The following is a 13,581-nucleotide window of genomic DNA, read 5'->3' as shown; positions in this document are numbered from 1 at the left end:
GTGGCGATACCGACGGGATCGGTCGGCCGTGAAGTCCTCGGAGCGAGGTAACAAATCGATTATTACGGGTTCGGGTGGGCAATGAAATATCGCGGGAACCGGTCCTCGCGGTTGACACGTTAAACACATAGTCGCGGGACGAGACGCCGTCGGTTCGTACTCGGACGTATATTTATTAAGTGGCTGCAAGGGATAAACGTCGATGCCGCGAGTGTGTGCGGTAAAACACGCGTACACGTTTACCATAATACTACACTACTACTACTTATAATAATAGTATAATGTAATAGTACAACCCGCAAAGCCTTTTTTTCCCGTTTTTTTTTTGTACATTTTTTTTTTCTTGTTTTTTTTTTTTTTTTTTTGTCGCTCCCGCTCGCGATCGATATTGCCCTTACGGTTAACATGCGATACAATATAACATATATATATATACATATACATTGTATACGTGTACGATATTGTTGGTTTCTCGAAAAACCAATTACTCTGACGGACCCCGAGGACACGCGAAGCAATACCGAACAGAGATTATCCCACACACACATACGTAACGCATTCAAATTCGTCGTCCGTTAAAAATGATAGTGCGCAGTTCTCCCGTCGGGCGCGTATCGCGTGCGTTGGACGCTCGTCCGTATCGGTTCATAAACAATGCGTGTAAACATGTGATGATTGCGCTCGGCGCGAGCGATTATTTTCCGCGCCGAGGTAAAAAGATTAAAATCGTCCGTACTCGCGTGAGTACACGCATAAATAGATCTTTGTGCCGGCGAAGAGAGTTGGGGTGTGGAGTTCAGCGGAACGAAATTAAAAACAAATAGACCTTAAGTCTTATCGTCTACGCGAGTAAAAGGTTGTGTGTTCAATAACTTTAACGTATATATTATTAAAATCACTTTATTGGTACATAAACTGGTGATTGAAAGTGTTATTTTTTTTTTGGAGCAAACTCGTCTTTGTACGATGATCTTTGGGTTTATTCGTTGTGTTCACTACCGTTTTTTCGCGAGTTTGCTCGGAGTTGGTGTACAACGGTGGTAAATTAGAACGAATATAGTTGAAGATCAAAGTATGATTCTTAAATATTAAATGCCCAAACTTCTCCTTAATTCCCGTTCTACACCCATAATTTTATCCATTATCAACTTAATTTAACTTGTAAAAAAAATAAAATGTATAATAATAATATTTAACTGCATTGTTGTAATGTTTTTAGTAAAGGAAAATAAAAAAAAATATTAAAAGCCCATCGATATTTGGCAAGATATTAGGGACTTTAACGAACGTGTACAACGATAAACAGTGTTTTAAATTGAAAAAAAAAAATAGAAAATAAGTTCATGCCTGAAGTATTTTTGTTTGTTCATTTTGCATAATAAAATAGTATTCATTTTATATTAAAATAACGAGACTAGATCTCATTCGAACCGCAACCTCGAATAAAAAATAATTATAGATAATAGGATAATAATTATGAAGGTTATGGGCATTGCAGGTGTTGTTAGTTTGATGATTAATATTTCGATATAAAATGTAAAAAATATATAAATATTTAACATATAATTTACGTCAATAGTATAATAACTTTTACCGATATTGGGAAAATGATGTTTTTCGAAATTTATCACCACACGTATCCTTAATGTAATTTATTTTATTTTAAACCATAGGCTCTCTTATACATTATGTATTCATATAAAATAATAATAATTTTGATTTATTTCTTTCACATACACACACCGTCGGTAATAACTATCATCGTTTACCTACCCATCGGCAACATTTTAAAACCAAAATAGTGGTACGCATTTATTTTTTTGGTATTCCCGCGGGGATTTGTAATTTACGTTTACTGAGTGGAAAAATGTAGCTATAAACTATTTTAATGTGATATTTATTTGACGTCAAATATTGTTAAATTTACATTTCATACTGTATAATATTATTGTTTTAATTATTATTTTTTATTTTTTTTTAAGTACAAATTATGAAATAGTGCGTTAGGATGACTACTATATGATCTGTAGAACTAATACGAATTAAAATCATAAAAAAAAAAAAAATTAAAAATCAAAATAAAATAAAGAATCAGATCGAAAATTTGATAGACGTGATTCAATAAACGAGTTGCCGCAATGCCCTAAGAGATATTTCACCCGTCCATCCGGTCCTTCGTCGGTATTTCTTATCTTCTGTCATCGTACAAATTACTTTTTTTTTATTTATTTATTTAAATTTATACATATATTATATACACGATTGCAGATACTTCGGAGAGAACTCGTTTGGAAGTACCTAACTTAACAATTCCAGTATTGTGCTGTTGACTCAAAGCTGTATCGAAAATAAAAGAGAAATACACTATTCGTCTAAAAAGTTGAAATACCCGGTGCACCCTGCACGTTGTATTTAATGGGTTGGTAATATGTATATTTATGCGCAATGTAAATATTATTATACTGTTAATGTATATATTATAATTTTCAGGACGATATTCACATGTTGTACAGGTTATAATAACGAAACGATAATAAAGCAATAGGTTTACTTATATATATATATATATATATTTTTTATTATAACGTTTATATTGATTTAAATAATTCAGTTATACTGCTACAATACTCGAGTTTTATTAATTTCGATACCTTTGACTGTACATTTGGTTAATTTAGACATATAAGTATTGTTATAATTTGACAATTTATCATATTGACTTATTGTCGCACAATATATTTTCTAATTTATTTATACATAGTATAAATAATTCTCATTGTCTGAGGTAAAACCAAAGTATACCGATTCATTTAAAATATTGACGGAATGTACTTCTCACATAGCATGTCAACATTTAATCAAAGTTACATAAAGATGCATTTCTTAATGTTGATCATTATTTAAATGTTGATTTTAGATGAATTAGATGTGTATTAATCTTTACTGAATTTTGTATAAAGGTGAAATGAAATGGAATCATATATTCAAGGAATGTTTAACATTAAATGTTGATTTAGTATTAAAAATATAATGCTTACTAAATCTTTAAATAAACAATAAAATATATTAAATAATTATTGCATAAATCTTCATCAAAATAAATCAAACCTTAATATGATCTAAAACAAATATTTATACATTCAGGTACATTTACCAGGATGGTGTATACATTTATGCTTATTTATTGGGAAATAATTCCTTCCTTTTAGACATTTTTTTTTTTTTTTTTTTTTTTTACTTTAAATTCTATAACATTCTTTCCCAAAATCCCTTTTACTACCTGAAACACATAGCTAATAAATGTTATGACAAAAATGGAATGAATTGCATAATATAACTAACAAATTACCTGCAACTTTAGTTACATACAATTGGAAATAACCCTAGATTGGTTTATATAGTATACATATTTAAAAATATGTGTTAATATTTAATTAATCATTTTCTGTAGTTGGAGATTTGGACATTTTTTTTTTTTAATGTTGAATGGAGTCTGAATGAGAGTATTTTTAATATACTTTTCAGCATCGTCAGTAGGATTATCATGGTTGAATTTGTTTAACATTTTTACAGAACCTAGGAATAAAAGGGAAAAAAAATTACCACAATATTATTTAATATTTTTATAATAATATATGAACAAAATAAATGTTAATTCATTTTGAATAAGGTTTTTGCAATAATTTTATTAAAAGTGTTTATATATAGACATAATTAAGTGATGGCTAGGGGGCTTATCTAAATATTTATCTAACCCTCCGCCAAAATACTTATCTAACCTCCACACAAAAGGCTGCCGGTGATACGAAAAACAAAAGAAAAAAAATAACCCCCAAAAATAGAACTCTAGTATTGCATCTAAAAACGTGTTAAAGGTAGTAAAATATATATTAACACGAGTACTGCATTGTCCTGCGGATTACATTGTAAACAGGATTCTAAACCTCTAAATAGAAATAATTATATTAGTTAAGAATTATTGCAATTACCAAATATTAGTTTTGACATCATAAAGTTAGAAAAACATTTTTTTTGTTTCCTCGACCATTGAACGAATATAATTTAAAAGTTCATCAGAGAACGACAACTGCATCACTTTTCTAATGTATATTTGTACTGTTTTCCCACCAAGCCCAATTAGTTTTTTTTTTGTCTAAAACAATATATTTAAAAATATATTATAAAAATTACTATGAAAATCATAAAATAAAAAAAAACTTACCAACAATTTGTAATATTCTTTATTCAATAACAATTGTTCCTCGATATCATTAAAGTACTTAGATTTTGAATCAGTAAAAGACAATTTAGGTTAGTGTAATCTATAATATCATCATTATTTATATTTGAATTTTCTGTACTTCTTGAACTTTTTTCAATTAACAAATCCATTTCTATTGACATATTAGTATGTTATCACTATCTAATATATTATAACCATCGTCCGTCTGTTTGGGGAAAAACGTCATTGTACGTTTATTGAGCATTTAATAAAAATTAACTTTTCAATATTTATAATTTACACTAAATTAAATGTTTACATAGCATTGAAAAATATTCTATTTTAAATGTTTAAAAACAAATACTCCTTCTAGTTTTATTAAATCTTATTTTTAGAACCTTTAAAATTCAATTTAATCTCAACGTTTATTCAAATTTAAACATTAGAAAATGTTATATGGGTTATTACTATGGGTAAACACATTGAAAAAGGAATTTTCTAAAATGTCATTCTCGTCGACCGTTTTGAATTCTGGACTGGAATATAAATATATATACGTATATATAAATATGTATACATTTTTCCAAAATTCGTTAACCTATGAAATATATTATTTTGTTTAATACATTGATTTTAATAATTATTAATCGAGATACACATGAATTAATACCTGAAGCATAAATAAATGAAAATTATTATCCTTATAATATACGACGTTCGTGCGCGTTTTTACGTTTTCAACCTAACATTTTTTTTTTTTTTTTTTACTCCGAAACAGTAATTACTCCAATTAAAAAAAAGTAAATTTTCCCGAACAAGTCCGAATGATTCATCTAGCATAATACATATTTATTACTAAGCTATTAGAAGTGTTGACAAATATAACTGAGTTAACGATTCGATCAGTATCTCAAATCAATGAATCGTGTTATGGTGTGCCTGAACAGTAATGTCCGGTTATGACGAGGGGAAAAATTGGTTCCCATGCATATATGTGCTTCAGCGTGTGTATCGTGTTTCTAGAAAATGTTAAGAATTCGAAACGTTAAAAAAAATGTCTATAAAAAAAAAAAACTGTTTTTAACAACTATACATTTCGAATCATTCGTATTGTAGCGGGATTATCGATTTGGAAGACGCGAAGATATCACCCCGACGACGGGTTACGATGTGCTGTCGTGTACGTTGTGTCGACGACGTGCGTACGGTTGAAATGACCAAGTCAATATTATTTTACTGCCACGCGATACTCATCGACACTTATATGCCTGACGGACGTGTTGTTCGATCGGACGTGAAGATCTCGTTTCGTCCGGCCAATTAAATAGAAATGTTCAAAATGTACATTAATGGTTTAATTTTCACCCGTCATCGTTGTAACCGTGTGCGTACACGAAATACGAACAACTCAAATGTATATTATGCATATTAAGAAGTTTGAGATAGTCGTTTGGCCCGTAAATTACAGTACAAATCGGCCCGTCGTTGTGTATACATACGAGTTTGTACATTTTTAGCGCGTACGCGCATTTTACCAACTCGATTTTCGCTATGATTTTTATCAAATGGTTCGAGTTCAGAAACTATCAGTATATAATATATATATATATAGACACCCCATACACATTGCAATGTAATCGGAACAATAAATATTCAGATACACAATACGCTATGGAAAATATTATGATTTTATTGTACCCAGTTCACGTGATATTAAGCTATAATTATAATAGAATATTGTTGTGCGAAAAAGATTTAATCGACGAGTTCACATTATGGGTGGAGGATATTTTTTCCAACAATATGTGTGTGTAGGACAAAGCTGATGGCAATCGCGCTTGGATATACCCATAGTTCATTATAGGTACATTTTGGCTTTCTTTTTTTTTTTTTTACTCGCGATTAACTCTGAACACGCGGTATTCCGACTGCAACTCCGACGTAGATCGATAATATTTATGGGTACATACTAAACGATTTATCAACCGAAACGTGTGTAAAAAAACACTTGCGTAACTTTTCGTCCGTTATTACTACGAGTTCATGATGAGTTTTCAAATCGGATGCGTACACAGCCTTAGGCTTAGGTGTTCATTAACTACATAACGTTTCCATGGTTGTACCATGCGCATATATAATAGTATAATATATGCACGTAGAGATGTGAGTCGCGCCATGAATACCCGAGCGCGTAATTCGGGGAACGATTTCGATCTTGTTAATAACTCGTTATCGAGCAGTAACATTACACGCATATATCAACATAACATGTACCAATTACACGACTGTGTATCATTACGAATCGTATTCGGAAACCGTTTTATTAAAACGTATACGAATATGTTTAATCGACTCGTTTTGCCATTAATTATATCGTTCGGGCGGTCATTTGTACACGTAATATACATCCATTTAATACGTTTACATATACACTCGAATTGATTCCGAATTGCGCGTAGATCTAACACAAATTAACGAAATAATCGACAGTATAATATATGCCGTTATAAAATGTCAGTGGCGTATCCAGGATTCATTTAACGGGGGTGTTTTAAAATTTAATAGACTTATGGTGAGTGGGAGGCTCTGCCTTCCCCTCCTATATTACATAAATAAATACCTTGTATTTATATAAATTATTATACAAATGAAAATGATTATATTAAGACAGTGTATGTAAAATCGACAAGTTGTATACAACGTTTATTCAAATTATACTGTAAGTTTGTAATTCTAACACCAATATTACCCCCCCCCCCTAAATACGTCCCTGTAAAATGTATTTTAGTCTTAGTTTCTCCCTCTACCTATACGTTGATGAGTAAAACATTACAATGGATCCGCAACCGAAGCGTGTATTCGCTTTTTAGTAACACGACTCGTACAAATAGTTTTCGCGATCTCTTCGTCCGTGCGTTACGGAATAAGGATAAAAAAACGACAACGTTTACACGTTTTTCAAAAAACCGGGGTTGGGTTTTAACGATAGAAAAAATAATCGCGTACAACGGAGTGTGATTAGTGTACGTACCATTGGATTGCGCGATAAATGCTTTACCGTAATAGGTAACGTACATCATGACACGTTTAGTGATTTGTAACGGCCACCGCGGTCGGAGCGGTTCGCGCCCGCAGGTGAAAACAAAAAGATAAAATGAGTATTCCGCTCCCCCACCCCCATTCCGTTCCACGGCAAATACGTGCAACGGACGGACGAGGAGAGCACGTGAAAATTGTTTATCGACGGAACGTTTTTCCGTACTTGGATTTTATGGTAAACGCGGGTAAACGCATTGCGCGTGTGTGCACAAATGTTTTCTTTCTCGTTGTCTCGTCTGGAAGTTCAAATTACACGTGTCGAACCAGCTCCAGACCGTAGCACCGCCTCGACCGGGTTCGTGGTCGCTCCGGGGCCGGGACGATGTACGTCATAAGGAGCCCGTGAGAAACCGAGATAACACAACATTTCCGTCCACAAACACGGGTGTACGTGCATGCCAGGTATTATTCTAACGGGCGGTACGACCCGAATCGGGTGGTAGGAAAAACCGAAAGGTCAGTTGACTTTATGGACATGGGGGCATCTTACAGAAATATAATTTTCCCTATAAAATGGTTGAATTTCTATTGAGTATTTGAAATTCGTGTAATTTACAAACCCAACCTAGTGCCTGATAAGTAAAAATTATGTAAGTTTACAATCTTCGCTACTTCGATGATTGATTAATCTACGAAATTCAAATTTAAATAGTGGTATACGTATAACGGAAAACATCCGTTTTTTTTTTTAAATATTTTACCACGTGATGGTGAAAATTTTAAAATATCAATGTACAATTTATTTTGGTAGGGGTATTATAATCCAAATACTTTTCATAAAACAAACTTTACACTCGTACAGTATATGTTTTGTGCGGTTACGATGGTGACGGGACACGATAACAGTCGTGTGTCAGAACCCTCCCATACCTCCGGGGGAAAGGGCTCAAGATCCGTCGGGGCGATTACGTATCGACGTTTGGATATCGAATTAAAAATTCGGAACATACGGTCGAGTTTTCGTGCACCTGCACGTTCGTTTTGATGGGCGGAGTAGGGTTGAAAGATGCTCAGCCCTTCCCCCACCCAAAAATACAGTTAACAATTTTAAGTCCTATAAAATGTGAACTGTAGAAGTTTTTGTTATCATTGTTATTTGAATTTGTAGTTCCGAACCGTTCATGTCATGTAATACGAGTATTTATGTGTCAAATAATAATTTTTTTCGTCGTAACCATTCAATTTTAATATAAATTGATTTATGATTGTTGTTTAGAATTATTTTATTTCATTGAATTTTTTTTTTTTTTTTTTAAAAAAAGAGTTATACAATAAAAATTAAAATCGTTTACTACAGTTATAATTTTTGTTTTCAATTGGTGGAACTACGATATTTTGTCTAGAGGAAATTTCCCTGCTCAAAAAAAAAAAAAAAAACCCTGTTCGATATACACGTACAGACGTGTGTACGCACGTGTTGCGTGTCACGTTCGCGCGGACGACACGCAGAGCGTAATACATCATATACGAGACGGGCTCGCGTCGTCGACCAGCTGACAACAACGGACCGTAATATTAATAACAATAATAGTAATAATAATAATAGTGAATAATAATAATGAATAATTGCCCACTGGAGCCTAATCGATTGGGCCCGGAGCGGCACGCCGTTTTCTACGGTGTCGTGTTGATGCGTTGCTCTCTGAAACGAAATCGAAACGATCTATAATACGTCTTCGACGTCCATCACATTTGTCTACTGTCGGTAGCCAAGTGGTCGCCCAACGTCCGCGTAATTGGGGGTAAGTTATCGACATTTTTGCAGAAATTGTAGCCGACCTCAGCACGGTTAGGTTCGATGTACCTATCTACTGCCACCAAAGGTGGTGAGGGGGCGCGATGTTGTTCTGGGTGACGGTGGTGGTGGATCCGCGGTTAGAGAACTGGGAGGGGGCTGTTTCAGAAGACTACTTATTTGGGCTGAAACTGGATTATAAACGTATACCTTGCAGCAACAAGAAGCAATATGATCAGGTAATACGCATTTTTAAGTTTATCTGTAATTACCTTTGAAAACGTCAAGTTTTATTTTATGGAGGATTCCGCCTTACATGGGGTTGTATTTTACAGTCAGTGCCGTATTTCCCAGTAAACACTATAAGCTAGTGCTTAGGGGGGCAATTTTTTAATGGCGCAAATGATTTTTAATATCAGATTTTTATTATAGGTAACTAAAATAAATGCAATTATTATAAAATGTTTTATTTCATTAAAGCCGATGGGTACTAAGCACTAACTATTATATTTTGAATATAATTTAAAAATGAGCTATTTAAGAATTTTTTACTACCATTTTTTTTTTATCATTATATTTAATATCATATTTTTATAATTAAGTTTTTCATATGAATGTGTGTATGCATTTTTATGACAACTGTACGTTTTTATTTTACATCATTAAAATTTTAATTAATTAAGGAGACAACTATAATTGTATGCTTTAATTACATTTCTGAGACTAAAGAGATATTTAAATTAAAAGTCAGCGATTCGTTTAGTGCTTAAAGCGACACAATGGTTAAATCCGGCACTGTTTACAGTACACCTAAAACGGTGGCGTCGTTTGTTGAGTGGCAAACGGGACATTTGTCCTGGTCCAGTATTAACTTAAAACACATAAAAAGTCTTCAAGAGGTCAATTTTTTTCATCGTACGTCAACTGTGGGACAGCTGACCTGCTGAATTGCGCCCCCTAGATCCATAAATGGGTGAGGGTGTGTCCTACATGAACGCGGTTAGTTTGAGACGCGAACGTCTCGATATTACTCGCGACCCAGCTAGTGGGCAATCGGTTAGCGCGAATATTTTTCAAAATATTTCTCCCGTGTTATTCACCTATTTGCTATGCAAAGCAAAATTCAAAATTTTAATACAATATCTTTATTGATACGATGCTCTGTCCACTAGAAGACGATTTCGAGATAATTTGTATCCTTCACGTTATATAAAATAGGTTTTTTCTGCACTTCTGAAATGAGAAGTTTTTACTTTGGAATCCATGATTTATTAATCTACAGCGTGAACCAATAACTGAATTATTCAATTCTGAAATATCAACTATTAAACGTACAGAAAATGTATTTTTAATATCAGTTGCTGGCGTCGAAAACAAAAATGTTTGGTTTATATACGAGCGATAGTATCGTATTGCCCACCCGGTTGCTTGAACATAGTTGGGATCCCAACTAATGTCGACATTCCATTGATAAAGTGTATTTCGGTTTTTATCGCGTCGCCTTTCCTCTCCACTCACAAAATTGCGTTCACCAGGGACGCACCGTGGACGCGGGCAATAGTAATAATATTAACAATATTTTTTGTTTTGACACGGGTGATTATTATCTGTTAACTAAACTCTACAGTATGTACCACATTTGTTATTGGTCGAATACTTTAAATGTATAATGTATTTAATAACATGAATTCAAAAGTAGAAATATTGATATCAGAACATTTTCTAATAAGTTAACGGGGAAAACTTGACTAGATGAACTGGTTTTATATTTTTATTTTTTATTTTTTTTGATTAGACATTTTTTTTTTATTCATAGTATAGTACTTCAAAATGTGAAGTTTAAAAGAAAATTACACTACTTGAATCCATTATTGAGAATATATATTATGTTTAATTAACAGTTAAAATATAAGATACTTGCACAACGTACGACCATTAATTTGAAAATGAAAATAAAAACACAATCGCGTTTTCCAATTACAAGCAACCAGGACACTCGCTCGCTAGCGCGGAACCCACCCGATCACGAAATCGCGTTCACCTAAAGCAGTGGTGATCAGCCACGGCCGGTGGGCCAAATCTGGTCAACGATAATTTATCAACTGCCCCGCCAAAGTATGAAATCTAATTGAAAAATTTGATTTTTGCCATTTCGAAGTTGTGCTACTCTAAAAAAAAATAAGATTGTGGTGTACTTGTTGGTGTACATTTGAACAAATATAAAATTTATTTGAAAATTCTTTTAACACGAATCCAGAAAATATTGACTGTAAATTCATTACAATTATTAATCATCGAACATCAATCAAATAAATTCAAATTTATAACATTCAATATATGAGTTAGTTATATATATACTTTGTCACCGCCATCCTTGAAGTGTTCGGTCTTTGGATAGAGATAACATATGTCCAAACCGAAACTACCGTTAGCAATCGAATGGGATTGTTCGGTCCGAACGTAGGAATAACCTATACCCGTTCAAAAACTATCATCGACAACCAGATGGGATTGTTCGATTTGGGAGTATTGTCAATCCATGTTCGTTCCAAAACATTTGTCGGCGACTAAGACGGGATTATTCGGTATGGGAGAGCTGTATCAGAGGTGTTCTTCGGGCACGGACACGGGCAACTGTACGGACAAGGGCATCGACTGGAGCTGACTATCATCAACTAAAATTGCCTGTTTATGCGTAAAAAATTTAAAAAAATAGTAAAGTGTTATTACTCGTAAATTAATATATAAATAAATAAACAAATTGTTTATGTACAGAAATAAATAAATAAATGTTTAGCCTGGAATATACTTGTATTATAATATTATTATAATTGTAAAGTACGACCGGTTTCGAATTAAAAATTCATTGTCAGGTGTATAAAAAGTTGATGAAATCGCGACTGGTTATGAAAAAATAAACGAAGGAAAACTGTTCGTGTTGCACAGTGATAATTTATTTTAATAAGTCACATAGAAACGTACAGTGAGCAACACCTCTGATAACGAGGAAAATCAATGTCATTATTTCTCATCGCGATGTATGTGCAGCGGTTCCGCATGTGCTGAACTCAAAACATTATGCAGAAGCAGGGTCGGCTGTCACGGTTTGGCCTATTCGGGGAAACACTGCACGTTGATGGGCATCGATTGCTGGAACGATTGTTAGACATCGGGATTATTTCCAAAACCGTGAACACGTCGACGAATGATAGAGTATTACGAGTTTTTGAAAACGATAAACGGAAACACGTGCGGGGACGTTTGACCAGTTGATCGTCCGGCGTTGTTTTTCGCAGGGGCAGGACGAGAAGAAATGGAAAAGTAGAACGGGAAACGAGCAAACGATCCGGGGCGGTCTGAAATAACTACGGTCGATGTAGTAACGAGCAAAATGGGTACACGTCCCCGCGACACACGTAGACATGACCAACACAATGTACACAACGCACAATACGCGTACGTGCGCGAACGAACGTTCGGATAATAGATTTATACGCCCACGCCGGTCGCGCGACGGACGATTCAATTTCAATTACGCGTGGCGCGTGGGCGCGAGACTTGCCGTTCGTACGCGCTTCTCCGGTTCTATCGTTTCAAAACAAACCGCCACCGAGGCGTGTTCGTGACACGAACTTCGTTTAATTACTCTTCTCGTAAGTCGACGATCGGACGGTGGGCAGTAATATTACCGATGGTGATGATCGTCGTCGCGTCGATAAAATTATTAACAAACAATCGACACGTGGCAGAAGGTACTCGCTCGTGGGCTGCGCCGTACCAAGGGGAGGAGGGGGAGGTATGGCTAGAGAAGCCTACGCCCCGGGCGCAATTCCTGGGAGGGCGCAGAAATTTTTTACGTTTCAACTTCGTTGTTACTCAAAACTTATACGAGTATAAGTAATATTATGTATTTATATATTTACTTATATAATTTATAAATTATATTATTATGTTGTATATATATATATATATATATATGGATCTACTCATAATTATTGTGTATTATTTTAATAAGTCGTTTATTTAAATAAAATTAACAAACGCTCACATAATTATAAGGAAAATGTATTGTTTATATTGCGTTAATAAAAAATGTTCAGCTTTTTGTGAGTTTTTTTTTTTTTATAAATTAAAATACTTAAGGGCGCATTTTGAAGTTTCACCCCGAGCGCAATAAATGGTTGATACGGCTCTGCTCGTGGATAGGAATCAATTTACACGTAACAACATGAATGCATCGTTTGTACGACGGTACTGAAGCATGGGTCGTCGAAGATACGTGTCGGGTTAATTTGACGAGGCAACGGCTATCGTTCAAACAACATAATATAATTTTATATTGTTTATCCGCGCGGCATTACGTAGCCGTATTGTTGAGACATTGTGTACACTCCCTCTGCGCTCGTCCGTCTCGTCCTTTACCCGACTCCGGTCGGATCGAGTTCATAATTTACATACGCCCACCCGGCCCATAAACCGTATAACAATGGACACGGATATGTAAATAATAACAGTAACAATACGA

The 13,581-nt window shown here is 34.2% G+C and overlaps 1 long non-coding RNA gene across 1 annotated transcript; it reads left to right on the top strand.

Annotated features, from left to right (window-relative positions):
- The first annotated feature begins 621 nt into the window (after window positions 1–621).
- Window positions 622–2,571, top strand: LOC112687538. Its single transcript, XR_003148992.1, has 3 exons — window positions 622–856; window positions 2,269–2,419; window positions 2,491–2,571. It is a non-coding gene; the product is annotated as an uncharacterized LOC112687538 (long non-coding RNA).
- The last annotated feature ends 11,010 nt before the right edge of the window (window positions 2,572–13,581 follow it).

This window comes from Sipha flava, unplaced genomic scaffold, assembly GCF_003268045.1.
Source record: "Sipha flava isolate LNK unplaced genomic scaffold, YSA_version1 356_pilon_pilon, whole genome shotgun sequence".
In the NCBI taxonomy this organism is placed as follows: domain Eukaryota; kingdom Metazoa; phylum Arthropoda; class Insecta; order Hemiptera; family Aphididae; genus Sipha; species Sipha flava.
The sequence above is the reverse complement of the archived record's forward strand: the minus strand, read 5'-3'. Positions and strand labels throughout refer to the sequence as shown.